This window comes from Amborella trichopoda, chromosome 9 (genome assembly GCF_054954075.1).
Source record: "Amborella trichopoda isolate Santa Cruz 75 chromosome 9, AtrichopodaSantaCruz75HAP2 v2.0, whole genome shotgun sequence".
Lineage (NCBI taxonomy): Eukaryota > Viridiplantae > Streptophyta > Magnoliopsida > Amborellales > Amborellaceae > Amborella > Amborella trichopoda.
This window is the reverse complement of record NC_142344.1, coordinates 25,718,824-25,735,170: the sequence shown is the minus strand read 5'-3', so window position 1 is coordinate 25,735,170 and position 16,347 is coordinate 25,718,824. Positions and strand designations below refer to the sequence as shown.

At 38.8% G+C, this 16,347-nt stretch overlaps 1 non-coding gene across 1 annotated transcript; it reads left to right on the top strand.

Annotated features, from left to right (window-relative positions):
- The first annotated feature begins 291 nt into the window (after window positions 1-291).
- On the top strand, window positions 292-15,818 carry LOC18436513 (uncharacterized). The gene is made up of 3 exons (XR_016041554.1): window positions 292-966; window positions 10,831-14,827; window positions 15,037-15,818. It is a non-coding gene; the product is annotated as an uncharacterized LOC18436513 (transcript).
- The last annotated feature ends 529 nt before the right edge of the window (window positions 15,819-16,347 follow it).

The following is a 16,347-nucleotide window of genomic DNA, read 5'->3' as shown; positions in this document are numbered from 1 at the left end:
GCTATTTGGGGAACTAAAGGAAGAAGAAAAGGATTGAAAATGATTTTAGGATAGGGCTTTGGCCTTTGGCTAAGCTTAAATATCGGGTTCGGGTTCGGGTACCCGTCGGATCGGATCTAATAGGACCTTGAACTTGGGACTATCCGGATATCCTTTATTGGACTCGGACTCGGACCCGGACCCTACTTGTGGGTCCATACTTGGCCCTATACACGGACTTGTGTCGTGCGTCCGGGTACATTGCCTCTCCATGATTAATTGAAAAACGGGTAAAGAAAAACTCCCTGATCTATTGAAACATCGGGTAGAGCCTTGTTTTCCCCAATAAATTACCCAAAAAAATTAAAAAAACAGAGAAAAAAAGTCTGGAATCGCAAGCACAGAGAGTGAGATACAGAGCCAGCAGTTGGGGGTTTGGACGCGGCCATGGCTATGGCTATACTCCCCTCTTCTCCTCAAATCCTAATAATACTCTCGCCCAACCTTCACAAATCCCAAACCCTAATAATATCATCGGCCAACAAACGCGCACGCTCCTCCTCTTCAACACCACCAGACGATTCAAATGTGAGCAGCAGCATAGGTGGCTTAGGTCGTGCTCTTCTCACCTCTATCCAATCACAACCCATTCCGAAGAAGCTTCCCCCCAAGAAATCGTACAGCGGCGAAGATGCACAAATGCCACGAGGAGGCTATGGAGTGGAGAAAGAGAAGAAGAAGGCACCGCAGGAGCCACATCTAAGTGGGTTGGATGTTTTGCTGGCTTTGCACAAGGCTTCCTCTGCCAAGAAACCAGTCAGTACGAGCCCTCGTAGAAGAGATAGGAAGAAGACGATGAGCAACGAGGATTTGGTCGATGACCAAGATGTGCGGCCCATTGTCATCAAGAGCGACTGGGCGACCAGGTTGCAAGAGCTGCAAAAGCTTCTTGATGATCTTAAGAAAGAGGAGGTGTGAAGCTGGCAGGTGGGTTGAGGATTCCTTATTAAAACACGAAATGTATTTGTTGTCATCCCAATTAATTTTAAAGATGTGCGATGATTTATGTAATCATTTGCGCAGAAATCAATATGTAAGTTCGCAGTACAGTAAATCCTACAACATTTCAATGCTCATTATTAGGAGCACAAATCATCCATCGATTTGTACATTGTCAACTTTTCTCTCTAGTTTATTGTCAACTTTTCTCTATAGTTTTTAGTTCTTTTAGTTTCTCACTTGGTCTTTGACTGTAATGGGTCTTGATAATTGAATTAAAAGTTCCTCTTTACGTCTTATATGGTCCATGGAGCGATATAGTTTCAGGACTGGTTATATTTTTTGCTTTCGATTTCCAGTAATGAAATTTGGGTGAATGATTGATAGGAGTTAGTGTGACACCTTTTTTAGGGGCAAGTGATTATTTTTGGACATGCAACATGTTTTGCGACCAGGAGGTGAATTATCAATTTGGCATTTCACTGATTTATAGAATTATGAAATTGACATTTCAATTATTTGTAACATGTTTTTTGACCGCGAGGTGAATTATCAATTTGGCATTTCACTGATTTGTAGAATTATGAAATTGACATTTCAATTATTTGTAGATGTATCAAAATTGAATCTCTAATGGATGAATACATCTCTGCTAAAGTTTATTGATTTTGTTTTGAGCACTAAAGTTTATTGATTTTGTTTTAAGCATTGTTTGTTTTTACTGTTTTCTCTTTTTGATAGATTTGCGTTTTGGAAATTTATTTGGTCTATGGGTTGGGATCCTGGTCTATTTTGGGTTCTTGCCTATGCCCTAGGCATGCCTCTCTGTCATTCTTTGAAATTTATTTATTTTATAGTAATATTGTGTCTACTATTTCCGTTTGTTACATGGAATTTTCGCAGAGGAGATTGTGAATTCTCTTCTGATTGATCTGAGCCTTGAATCTTTTGCCAACTTTTGTTTTCAATGACTCTGCTTCATCTTCTTCTTGCTTCTCCTTGTGTTCTTGGCGTCTACTTGCTTTCTGTAATCTACACTGTATGACTCTCTGGTAATGATCTGTTTTAGATTTTTTTGGCTACAAAGAGTACGATTCCCCTATTTAACTCCTATTTTGATTTTCAAAAAGAAAATTGTACTATAATAATATGTACTTCTTTTTGTAATCTACATCTTATTGTTTGCATTGATAAAAAGGTTCCTGAAGTTCGTAATTTGAAGTACTTTTGCTTCAATTGACAATGTTTTACCTTCATGATCAAGGGAATACATAGAAGGAAGCTAGCATCAATACCGGCTGTCATGAATTATACCTTAAATTTGCTTTGAGTATTGATTATTCAACTCTAGAAGAGTATAAATCTATCATACAGTTGCAGAAAATAAAATTAATCACATCCCTAGTTGGCTTACACTTGATCTGACCTAATTCATGGGTGATTGTTTATTCTCATCATAATTAGCCAATGGTTCAAAACTTGGCTGGATTGACTCAGACTTGGTCTCGGTACCCTGTCGAGGTAAGTGTCTTAGTCAAACTTGGGTTTGTTTAAGAAATAGAACACTTCGTTACTAAATGGTACATAAATATGTTTCTACCTAATTTTTATGTTTTTATGATGATTCGTGATTTTTTCTTATTAAATGCTGTAATTTTCTATTTTCCTTTTTTTGGATTTTTCTAAATTGTTTCAAGATATAAATCAATTTTTTTCATAATCCATCGACTATATACTTTTTAAATCTTTTATGGACTTTAAATGATGTTTATAACTTCTTTTGTTTTTTATTGATTTTGAACAAATTTTAGAATTTTTTTTCTTTTTGGCAATTTTGTGACCCCTTTATACGCTTTTGAAGGACTTAGACGAGTCCACCACTAGGACTTGCCCAAGTTACTTGGTTCTGGTAGGGCTGAGTTTTTTAACACTGTAATTAGCCCTATGCTATTGGTGTTATATGTGAAAGCTTAAGAGGTCTTTTTGAACAATGAGTTGACCAGTGGCAATGCTGACTTCCAACGGCAATAAATCTTGCATCTATCCGTATAGTCAATGCTATCTTTGGATCTTTTTCTGTGATATTCGTGATATTAGCAATATCTCCTTGGATATGATTCTGTGATTATTCTCCTAATATTTTTGTAATATTAGCAATTTCTTTGGATTCTTTTAAGGGCTCAGAGCTGGCGAATGTTCATTTTTATTTTTTCAATTTCCTTCAGTTTTATTTGCTCATACTTTTCTTTTCATAACTTATTTTTGTATCATTTCTATGCGTCTATATTGGGGCCTGTCATCAATGGGGCCACAAAATTACAAAAAGCTTTTATTTTATATGACATTGATTGGTTCATTCAGCGAACACTGTCATGAAGAGCAAACTTTGGAAAAGGAAAATGGCGAGTATGGGAACTCCCAGTATTCTGGATTTTATGACAACCTTAATAAACTTAGAGCTAAAAGAAATTCTGGAATGCGCCTGATAATTGTGACATGCCAAAACTATTTCTTGAGACAGAAAATGACCTATCGCCTTATGTCCTTATGCATCCTCATGGTAGTCGCAGTGTGTCCCTAGGGTGAGCATGTGTTTGTCTCGTTTGTTTTCCAGTGTTCCCTAGTTCTAAACACACCATGGACTGAGAAACTGGTCACCGTGGTGTGGTGTGCCATCAAACCCATCATTTGACCATGAGGTTAGAATACCGACGTGGGAGCCTGGCCTGTCATGCCACAAAGGTTTGTTTGGCCCTTGAGCGTCTTAAGAACAACCCAATAATAAAAATATTAAAAAGCTAAAACAACCCATTGACATATTAAAAAGCTCAACGATAAATTCATGGGGCGTAAGGTCTACATCACAATCAGAGTTTGATTAACATTGGTCAAACTAGTTCCGTACCTTGTAAAAGATATGTCCTTGATTGTCCATAATATTTATTATTTTTGTTTTATTCTTATCACGATATATCTGCATCTTTTATTTTTCTGCGAATTCAAACATAAGATCACTGGAATGAATCCAAAGTGCACTGTAAGGTATTTTAATTTGAACTTTTCAATTTGTCATTTCAAAGCTGGCATCCAAACTGTTTCATTATCTACATGTCGTAATGTCATGAACTAATTTTGTTTTCTTTTTTGTGCTGTGGAATTCTTCGTCATTGAATTACTTTCACTATGTAATATCAAGTTCTTGAAGCAATATTATTCCCTTGAATTAATTTAATTTACTTTTTAGGCTAATTAGCTTCTGTGGTGTTTAAATATGTCATTCCTCTATATTTCAATTATCCAAATGCTCTATTTCTATACTAACAATTTTTTGGTTGTAAGTAAAAAAAATCCTCATGGTAGAAAGTTTGTAAACCTATTATGGGAAACAATTTTAAAAATAGCGGATGTGGGCGCCTAGTAGGCCAAGGGTGCTGGCCGTCTAGGTGGCAAGGCAGCCTTCTAGGAAACTTAGGGGTCTAGTCCCCAGGGGGTCTATTAAGAGGGGTTTTTGGTTGCCTCTAAATTGTCTCCAAAACTGTAGTTTTTTAGAAATATTAGTAAAACAGATTGTCTAAGTTGCTGATTCACCATATTTCATACATATATTGATATATTAAATATCAATTATCAAATATAAAATTGCCATTGAAAAGATGCCCAATAGTAATACATATTACCCAAAATCATGATTCCACAATACTAGTTCATCACAGCCAAGTGAAACAAAGAACACTTAAAAAAGAAGTCCCAACTCCATACTCCCAAGTCCCAAGTCCCAACATTGCATCAGATGTGATCATGTAAATATGTGATGATGAACTCAGTTTGGTAATTGAGTTTCATTATCAGTACCAACAATGTCTCGATGTGCGCTAGGACCACCATGTCCACCACGACCACCACCAAGGCCACCATCTGATGATGTTGACGCCATGCTGTCATCATCAGAGTTGTCTCCCTGCCCTATATATTCTTCCTCTTCCCCTGTCTCCTGTGAATTTGACTCCTCCTCCGTCACTCTTTTATTTCCCATTCAGTGAGATTGAGATCTTGTGGCCCTCGTAGGGCTTAATTGACTTCCAGTTGCCTGCCGTACTTGGGTCTAAGTCAAGACTTATGCTTTGAATATGGGATCACCTCCGGCATCGACCAACCTCTCAGATGTATCATCCATCTCACTGATAACAATGGGGTCATTGCTATCCCTTTCTAGGTAACGTTCCTTGAGCTTGATTATATTGAATGACGACGAGGTCATTCAATCTTTTCTGTTCAAGCCTGTTTCTCTTCTTCGTATGAATATGTTACGTCAAATATAATGAATCAATGATCAATGAAATTATCAAAGATTTTGAAAATATTTAAAATATTAATTTAGTGGAGAAAGAGATTACCATCTCAAAAGAACTAAAGTTGCACTCCCAACCAGATGGGGGTGCATGTCAAGCTCAAAATGCGCATGGCCATCTTCTTGAAGTGCCTAGCGCTTTGACCATAGTTGGTCCACCATGAACCTTAAAAATAAAAAGAGAATAGAAATCTATATAAATAGGTATCATAAGGTTTACCTAGACTACTAGAACAAACTAACAAAGTACTCAAATAACAAATTCACCATCAAAAGACAAAATGGAAACTTACTAGCAAAGAGCGTCTTCATCTGCCTACCAAGTGTCCCAAGTGATAATCTATCCTTATTTAAATCTCTTGACATTCGGTCTTGTTCTTCTATACTAGGGATGAGTTTCATTAAACACTTGTTGATTGCTGACATAAAGCGTCCCTGAGCATCAATATTTGGGTTTTCATAGAAATAAGCAGGATTAAAATAATACCCTGCTAGGTGAATGGGCCTCTCTAATTGGCTGTCCCATTTATCTTCAACTATCTTCAAAATTGGAGAGTATATCTTTTATAGTAATCAAATTTTTTCGTAATCTCCTTCTTCACAACCTCTAATGCCTGGTATATATGACTCGCTGCTGGCTTCTTCTCACTATCAACAAAGCGCATAATCTTAACTAAAGGTTCAAAGGCCACTAGTAACCCCATTCCATAAGGATGGTGCTAAAACTAGATCGGCCACCATCTTCCCAACACTTGTATTTGCCCACTTGCATTGAACCCATTCTTGAGATACAAACATCTCCCTAAGCTTACGCTTTTGCGCCATAATAGAAAGCAAACACAAATAGGTGGCAAGTCTTGTAACTCCAGGCCTCACCAATTTCCTATTTTCATTGAACTTCCTCATCATAGCCAACACATAGGTGTCGTTGTATTGTATATGAATATGTTGATGGCCCTTGCTTTCTTTATACGACTGGCCACGAACGTTTTCTTGCTTTTTGCCACAAGCTGCGCATGGTGTCCAAAAGATGTGTGACTTATTGGCCTCCAACGTTCTACCTGCTACCATGTTGGCTGAAGCCATGGTTGTAACCATCTGAACTACATGGCTCTCTCCCATTTCCTCGATGGATTTTTCTACCAAACCAAGAATGAAATCTACATCATGTATCTTGTCCGACGCATCCATGGGCCTTAGAAGCATTGTTCCCATTGGACAATTTACCAACAACTTCATAATGCTCATGGGCCTTCTATCGGTCCATGAGTCAGTCATTATAATAACCCCATATCTACCATATGTGTCCTTATGAGTCTTGAAATATTCATTAGTGAGGTCCACTTCTCTTTTAAGAGGGCTCTTTGAGTTGATATTATGATGGCACTTTATATCCTGGGCCATATTGTCCCACTGCTTCCATCATGATCTGGAAGCTCTGCGAACTAGTGGCATTGAATGAGATGCCACCTTGATAAACCCATCTTGCAACATATTGATCACCCTTTTCTTTTTGTTCTTTTTTGTAACTGTTTTCAATAGCTGTCTGCCCCTTTTTGCGAATTGCATCCTCCGGAGCAGGGGGTCGAAAATAAGTATCCATAGGCCCCCTTGCTTTAGGTCTTCTCTGCCCAATATTCATTGGTGTATTAAGAGCGCCCCATTCTTGAGCTACTTCATCATCCACTCTATATCCCCAAATTTCAACTGACCTAGTGATATCTTCGAGTTTTTCCTTTGCTGCTTTCTTCTTGTTTCCAACCCCTTCTTGATAATCCAGCATCTCGTTCCTAACATCTACAGGGACTTGGGTACCTGGGGCCACATGCCCTCTCATACCGGCTAAATGTTTCTTCATTCTATGCTGCCATTGTATTTTTCCTTACAAAATTTGCACTCTGCACAATTTTTATCATTGGGATTAGGGCCCATGCCATATTTCCACCCTGGATCAGTTTGTTTGCTAGAACTAGAAGAAGACATCTTCACATAATCAAAACTTGAAAGGTGAAAACAAATTGAAAGTCCATTTACAATAGAATTAACTTTTTAAAAAAGTACAAGAGCAAGAAACCAAACAAGAAAATTAAATATAAGCAAACAATTTCAATTAAGTTTCACTGTTTCAGAGATTTAATAAGATTGGCTTACCCAATCTTACTAAAATTCCACTAAGCACAAGGAAAAGTCCTCTATGGATTATGAGGCACAAATCCAAACACTATCTTCAAAAAAAAAAAAAATACAAGAATAAGAAACCAAACAAGAAAATTAAATAGAAATAAACAATTTCAATTAAGTTTCACTGTTTTGGACATTTTGATAAGATTGGCTTACCCAATCTTGGTAAAATTGCTACTAAGCACAAAGAAAAGCCCTCAATGGATTATGGGGCACAAATCCAAACATTATCTTCAAAAATAAAAAAAATACAAGAACAAGAAAGCAATCAAGAAATTAAATAGAAATAATCAAATAAACAATTTTGATTAAGTTTCAGAGATTTCAATAAGATTGGGTTGCCCCATCTCACTAAAATGCCATTAAACACAAACAATAACCCATTATGGAATTTGGCTTCACCACTCCAAACATAAATTCAAAATAAAGGTACAAGAAAAAAAATCCATGCAAAAAAAGAAATACACATTATTGGTCATTTGGTCCTTTTTCAATCAAGCCTACAAAACATGCATACAATCCGAAACTTGAAATTCTTGAAGTAATTTACAAGGAAAAAAAAACCAAAGAGAAGGGACAAAAGACCACTAAAGCAAATATTCGTAAATATCACATAAACCATAAACCAAAAAGATCGAAATATATGAACCTTTTTTATATGAACAAGATCTTGGCTCGAATCAATGCCCCATGAGGGCCAAAAGTCTTCTATTCTAACCAAATCGACCCACAAAAAGTATGGGGCTGATTGCTTTTCGATTTCGCAAGAAATTGAAAACTTTGAGAAAATTTTGGATCTTCAAAAAATCACAAAAAATTCATTTTTGGGTGTTTTTCTCTCTATAACTCAAACAAAATACGTTTTGGGGGTTTGAAATGCCCCCCAAAACATAACGAGGGGGGAAATTATGTTTTTTACCCTCCACTGAGGGTTTTTGCTGCCTGGTCGCGCGAGTTTAAAAGGCAGTGCCTACGAACCCACCTGAAGGTAGCCACTAGTCGGCTTCTTAGCCGCCTAGTCGGGTGACTAGTCTCCACCTCCTTGGTACCCCACCTTTTCCTTAATGCATGAGGAGATGACCTCTATTAGACTAGTCGGACCACCTAGGCAGCAAGGCTGGTGCCTTTTTTAAACATTGATGGGAAATTGGCTATAAGAAATGTGGATCATAGTCCTGTTAGATGGAATACTTTAGGTTAAGAATTATCTGTTTTTTCTTTTTTCATTCATTTGCGACATAACTGGAGTCATTTGTCATGACATTGCTTTCATTCTGGCATTCCACTGGTGAGACGTTTTCTTAGCTTTTTGGTAAAGACGGCCATTGGCCTATTTGGCCTCCTAGAAGAAGACTAAGGGCATAGATTGATTGTAGTTCTCATGTTTTCCACATTATGTGTGGTAACTAGGCTGTTAACCACCATCTCAATAGAAGTTTTTAGCTAGTCCATTTCCTGGATGTTCGCAGCTGGTAGTATGAATGGCTTCTCTTGGGGAAACCAGGGCCCCACCGTCTCCCATCTCCAATATGCGGACGATACCCTGGTCTTTTTCAATGCTTCACCTGAAGAAATCAGCAATCTTTTCTTGTTCCTTAGATGCTTCAAATTTGCTGCAGCTTCAAAGTCAATTCTATAAGTCTAAGTTGATGGGGATAGCGGTTGATTTTCCTACACTTAAGGAGTTTGCGGATAGTTGGGGTTTTGAGGCTGAACCTCTCCCTTCCAACTATCTCGGCATACCCCTCTGCATTGGAAAACCAAAGAAGAGCTCGTGGTCGCATATCATTGACAAGTTGGACCAAAAAGTAGTGGGCTGGAAGGGTCGTTTCCTATCATCGGTAGGAAGGTTAACTCTTATTAAAGCCACCTTGGCGAACATACCTGTCTACCAGATGTCTATTTTTCATATTCCGGTGGCGGTGAGCTCTCGGCTCGAACAGTTATTCCACAAATTCTTTTGGTCAGGAGAAGCAGTGAACCAGAAATTTTACCTTATCTCTTGGGAAACACTTTGTCGACCTAAAAGGCTCGGGGGTTTAGGGATCAGGATTTTGAGGAAACATAATACGGAAAGTGGTAGTGGCGCTTGGCTACTCAAAGTGATCAGTTATAGATCGATATCCTCAGGCACAAATATCTCATTTCTTTTACTCCGTGGTTACTTGACTGCAGAAACAATAATAGATCTTCTGGGATTTGGAAATCTATGTGCTCATCGTTTCAATTGTTCAAAAAATGTATTCATTTTCACCCTAAACTTGGGGGCCGGATTCTTTTTTTGGGAAGACATTTGGTTCGGCCAAGAACCATTAATGGAAAGGTACCCGGACCTGTACTTGCTTGCTCGCTCACAGGGATCAACGGTGGTAGACGAAATGACTGTGGCTGGGTCCTCTCGTTCTTGGAACCCAGTCTTTAGAAGAGCGCTAAGTGACTCTGAGATTATCCACTTCACTGATGTTGCTTCCGCCCTTCATACTTGTTTTATTGCTACCCAAGGAACTGATCACATCATTTGGACCCTCTTTTGCCCCTCCAAAAATTCAGGTCTTCACGTGGCTATCCCTCTCCCAGAGGGTGCTCACAGTCGACCAGTTACAAAGATGAGGAATCCCTTTAACCAAATCTATGCGCCCTTTGTATGCAGACGAGGAACCAATACCCACCTATTTTTGCACTGGCCTTTCGCTTTCACAATTTGGGGTGAAATTCTTCGCCTCTTCGATTGTCAGTGGATTGTACCAGCCACTATTCTTTATCTTAAACGCCCTTCGACCTTTCCTAGCCTAAGGTAGGTATTCTTTTATGGAAGTCCTCGATGACTCTCTTTGGGCAATTTGGATAGAGTGCAATAATAGGATTTTCCGGGGGGAGCACTCCTCATGGTTCAGTACTTCTGGTTGTGTTTTGACCAACCAACCACAAAAGCTGCAAAGGGGTTCCTCCTTCTGCCTTTTATTAGGATTGGGCTACAATCCTTCATTTTAATCGAAAGTGCCCACCTTGAGCGTCAAATTGGCCAATTCAAGCTTAATTTCGATGGCTACTCTTTGGGTGACCTCGGTACTGTGGGTAGGTGCCTTACTCAGGGACCACCTCAGTTCAACTATTGCCTTCATCTCCAAATTCATTGGTCTTTCCGACTCTACGGAAGCCGATGTGAAGGCTCTACTCGAGGGGCTCAAGCTTATTCAAATCCATAGGATAGTTTTTGTTACCATTGAGGGAGATTCCAAGAATGTTATTGCCTGGGTTCAAACTCTTCCTCCCCATTCTTGGGTCTTGGCTCATATTTTTGATGAAATTAACCACTTTTGCAGGGATATGCACGTGTTATGGAAGCACGCTTGGCTGGAATCAAACTAGGAAGCAGACACCCTCGCAAAGGAGGTGGCCACCCAGCATTGAAGCAGACACCCTTGCTAAGGAGGCAGCTACCCAGCATTTCCCGTAGCACTTTTTGGGATCGGCTTCGTTTTGTTGGTTGCTTTGTTACAACTTCATTGTAACAAAAGGATGGCTTTTTTATTGTACTTTCTCATCCCCCCTTAGGAAGGGGTTTCTGTATATAGAGCTTCCGCCCTGAGGATAGCCTATACTTTTGGTTTGCAGTATTTCCTTATTATTAATTTAAGGTTAACTTTCTCCCAAAAAAAAAAAAACCTAGGCTGTTAACCATGTTTTGTCTCGCATTCCTTACATTCTTCCACATTCCAAAATGTGCACCGGAGGACGACATTCAAGAATACAATGAAACCTTTGGACATGTCTCCATATTTCAGAAGTGGTATTTGAAAAGATATTATTTCGTTGCTAGGATTCCATTGACGCAACTTTATCTGAACTAGTTGGTAAAGAGGACCATTGGGCTTTTCAGCCACCAAGAAGACAATGGACATGATAGATCGATTGTGATCCTCACATTTCCCATTCCAAATGTGGTAAAGAGGCTGGTGGTCATTTTTGCCTCCTAGGAGGTTAAGGACATGATATATTGATTACCTCACATTCTTCCATGAGTGGGAGATTCAACGATACAATGTATCTGATGATACAAAACCTTTATACATGTATCTACTTTCAGATGTGGTATTTGAGAAGATGTTATGTTTGTATTGTGTTGCAGCAGATTTGAGCTTGCATAATAATGGGTTGCTGGTTGTTTTTAAGATAGGCCTTAAATTAGCTTATGATTATGTGGAGTTTGAGTTTATGACTTTTTAATCTGGAGGGTTGCCTTGGTGAGATATTTGGGGCCGGTCTTTACACGACCGCAATTCTCAGGAGAGTAATGTCATCAAGGGGTATTAAACAGTTCAAGAGGTTTGTGAAAGGGCAAACCTGTACCCTCGATATGCACTATGGTTGTGGAATACATAATAAGGTTTCTTAATGAAGTTGTTCAACTCTTGGTTGGATTTCACCCTTATAAGGTTGTGCAGTGTGGTGCCTCAGAGAGTGCATCCCATATTTAGTTTGCTACTGGAAGTATTATTTCTGAGGATGCCTCGAGGGCTTAGGCTTAGGTCTTTAATTTCTGTTTAGGTGCTTTTATATGGGACTCAGGCAGAAAGAAATCTTGGCAAAACTGTAAGTACTGGCTGTTAAAGATGAGATGGCTGGTACAGAGAAAACTTGCACGAGATGGCTGGTACAGAAAAAAGATGAGATGGCTGGAACAGAGAAAACTTGCACAAGCAGTTAGGTGTACTTTAAATTTTCTATGTTCCTTATGGGGCATTTACTACAGTCACAAAATATGACCAGATGAAATGCATATATCCATACATATTCCCATATCATGATGCTCAATATCATGTTATTATTTACTTGGTGGAACGAGCATACATAGGGTCCCAAAAATTTGTAAATGGTCAGTTACGGTATGTTCAGGTCATGGCAAAGTGTGTGTTCATGACCTTAGTTGCCAATACTCCATTTATGAAATGGCATTTTCAGACCCCATTATTAAGAAACATTTTAAAATTGTGATTTTTAGAATATATTAAAGAAAAGATTTTTTTTTTTTTTTTGAAAAAAAAATTATCTATATTATAACAATCTGGAGAGAACGCAACCAAAGAATCTTCCAGGGCCAAATTTCCCATTGGCACACCTTGAAAGAAAAAGTCAGGTCCATGGTGCTCTTCTGGGCCACTAACCACAACCACTTCAAGCTCCTTTCTTCCACAGATCTTCTCAACTGGCCTTCCATTATTCTTCAGCCCTGACATGTCCCCTGTGCATTCCTTTGGAGACCCCTGGAATAGGTCAAATCAAACTCAATTTTGACGGGTCCTCGTTGTGAACCTAGGTATTGCAGGCATTGAGGGTGTCTTTTGGAATCATGGATGCGATACTTTTTTCTCCTATACCTCTCCTATTAGGCCTAGCGGACTCCATTACGGCGGTTTTGGAGGGCCTAAAACATTTCAATCCCTCTTGGAGCACAATCCTTGGTTGTTGAGGGTGACACTTGAAATGTTCTCTCATGGGAGACTTGTGAGGCAACCCCACCCTGAAGACTTCCAGTAGTATTTGATGAAATCTTTGACATTTGCAGGCGTACACAGGTCTTCTGGAGATATACTTGGCACAAGGCCAATCAGGTGGCCGACGTTCTGGTTAAAGAGGGTGCTTCCCAAGCAATTTCCTAGAAGTTTATTCCTTTTGTCTTTTTGGTGTAACCCCATGCTTGAATGGCATTTTTTTGCTTCGGCCACCTTCTTGGTGGCATAAGATCGCTCCCCTGGTGCGGTCAGCATTTTTTGTAACTTGTACTGCCCTTTTACTTAATATAATACAGTTAACATTTTCTTTAAAAGAAATATCTATATTATGTATCTATGCAAAAGAACTTCTAAAACTCTTCTTAAAATTACGTATGCTTTTTTTAAAAATTCTCATTTATTTCTCTCTCTCTCTCTCATTTTCTGTATGCTATTTCATCGGAATTATACATAATCACATTATTTTCATCAGAATTGTATATAAAATAGAAATCTTATCTCGACCTCCCCCCGTCCTCGTCTTGTCCTCTCTTTCTCCCTTTATTTTTTATATTTGATCTTCTAAAGCCCTGTATTAGAACTTGGTATTCATAGTCAACTATTTTAGCTCATTCAATTTTAGTTCGTGGGATGAGTTTTACTAGCTAAAAATGGCATGGTCTTAGTGATGATCTAGTATTTGATTAGTTACTTTATGAATTGAAAATTTCCCTTGTTGTACTTCTAATTCATTGTTTTTACTATTCTACCAGACAAATTCACCAAAAGACATACACATTTATGCCTGTTTTTAAAGTTCGATTGTTTGAGGCAAATCCAAAGTTACCGCATCTTTCTCAATGTTTTTCTTGGTACTCTGTGGCCCATTTTCTTCCTCCATTTTTTGGCCCAAAATCAAACTAATATTGATATTGTTGCCCACATATTTATATACCATTAGGCAAGTTGCTAACTATGGCCAAGAGGCCCATGACCGCAACTTTTAAACAAATATGCTTCTGGCACTAAGATGAACTTGATAGTACATCTTTTCTGACACATTTCTCTGGAGGTACGGTTACATGGCTCTCCTTGTTATGCTGATATGGTTGCATTTCTCTCACTATAGTTGTTTCCATGTGCCTTTTGGAGTTAAAATTTCTGTGACACCAATCTGAAATAGAAAAAGAGGAAAAAAAAAACTAATTTTTTTACTGTGCAAATTTAAATCAGCTTTACCTGTATTTTTTTCCCATTTTTTCTGAATTTGGACATCTTTTTGGTTGTTTGATTCCTTGCTGTAACGTATAGCTTCAGTAAGGTACTGGGGCAGGTTTAGTGTTCAACCATCTCTATTTCAACTAAATTTCCTTGTACACATTGCGGGAACTGACTCTGCCTTGATTGGCCCCATGCTGGTCATGCCAGTCCCAAGCCTCTGTAAAGGAGGAGAGTTGTGTTAGGTAGGCAACTAACATAAAACTGTGCCACATCTTTTCATGAATCCTGAATCTGATTCGTGTAACCGAACCAAATAGTTGAGATAAGGTTCGGATGATGATATTGTGGGAACTGAATCTTATTCTTTTGTCTGGTGATCTTTGAGATTAGTCAAATGTTTGGTATCTTTCACTCATTAGTACTCTTTGAGCCTTTTCTTGTTTCATTCAAATACTAGTGCAAGTATTCTGTTTACTACAGGTGAACTTCACCACACAGGAACCACATAGGATCATAGATCTGAAGTGTAACATAAGAAATGTTTCCATCATTCGCCACATCAAGCATGGGATGCTTCAACTTCCACATATGCCTTCAAATGAAAAAGGTGTTTGGTTTATTTTTTTATTTTGTAATAAATGTGAGATTAATTTTCTTTTTATTTATACTGGCGGGTTTGTTTTTCTTTTTCTGCCATAAATGTTGGTGGTTTACATGCATTTTTTATGATAGATTGTGAGTATAGTTTTCCATTTTTATATTAGATGTGCATTTATTTTACCATGTCTTGATGGTGGTTAATATGTTCCCTCTCAGGTAAACCTTCTTTTACAGACTGTCATGTGGCTTGCTGTCATTGTCCCATCTCACGAAATAGCAGATGCGTAGATGACAAATATCTGACAAGATGAGTCACAGCATGTAACCATCAAATTGCTTGGGGTCTCTCTCTACTATGAAATGTCCAATGCGTTCTTAGGAGTTTAAAGAGGGAAAGATGTGGAAATAAATATCTCATCAATTTGATTGATTTGCCAGTGCACGTGGGCTTTTGCTAAGAGGTTATGACAACCCTTCATATGAGATGGTGCCTTTGTCGTGGTTGACTGTAGCAAGGGTTTATGTGTCAAAATTGAAACAGTCTTCTATGAAGCCAAAGGGGAGAGATTCAAATGTGTCCTGAATTTTAACAAAATGGATCAATGTTGATGCATAAACAAAATGGATCAATGTTTCATCAATGGGCAGGGCAAGTCGCTTACCAGGCATTACAACAGGTGATTGTGAATGTTAACACAGTCATGTCTATTCACATATTGCCCCAATAAAGGCACAGTTGCCTTCTCATCCCATGGTTGGGCCTTTGCCCTTAGGAGCTTGGCCAAGATGCATGCGTGACAACGCTACCTCATGCCGTGCATGGCGTTGTTCCTTACGCTCATGGCAATGCCTACAATCGTGTGCGACGTTAGTTTGGCCTGCACATAGCGCTAACCCTTGTACTTGCAACAATGCCCTCATTTGCACGCGGCATTGCCTCCATGTTATATGTATGACAATAGGCCAAAACTTATGGATGACGCTATCTTTCACCTTTAGCATTGGGTGTGCGCTTTCGTCTCTTTCGACTTCCTTCTTTCTACTGCCGCGAGTGATCAGGCTCAATTGAATTGTGGCCCTTACATCATCATCCCCCTTAAAAAATGGTTTTTATGCCCAAAATCATTAATCAAAGAGGTGGGGGCATTTCTCCCTAATTTCATCCTCCTGTTCCCATGTTGATTATTCTCTTGTGTGATATGGCCATAATACCCGGATCAGGGGAATTTTTTTACAACGCAAAACTTGCACTCTCCTGTCTATTATCCCAATTGGTCGTTCAACATATGTTAGGTCTTCTCTGATCGGGATTGGTTCGTACTCTAAAACATGGGACGGGTCAGGTTGATATTGTCTTAGCAACGTTACATGAAAAACATTGTGAATGTTGGCCAGTTCAGGTGGCAGGGTAAGTCGGTATGCTATGTTTCCAATTCTTTCCAAGATTTCAAAAAGGCCTAATGATTCGTGGGCTCAATTTTCCCTTTATGCCAAATCTCGTTATGCTTTTCGTAGGTGATACCTTCA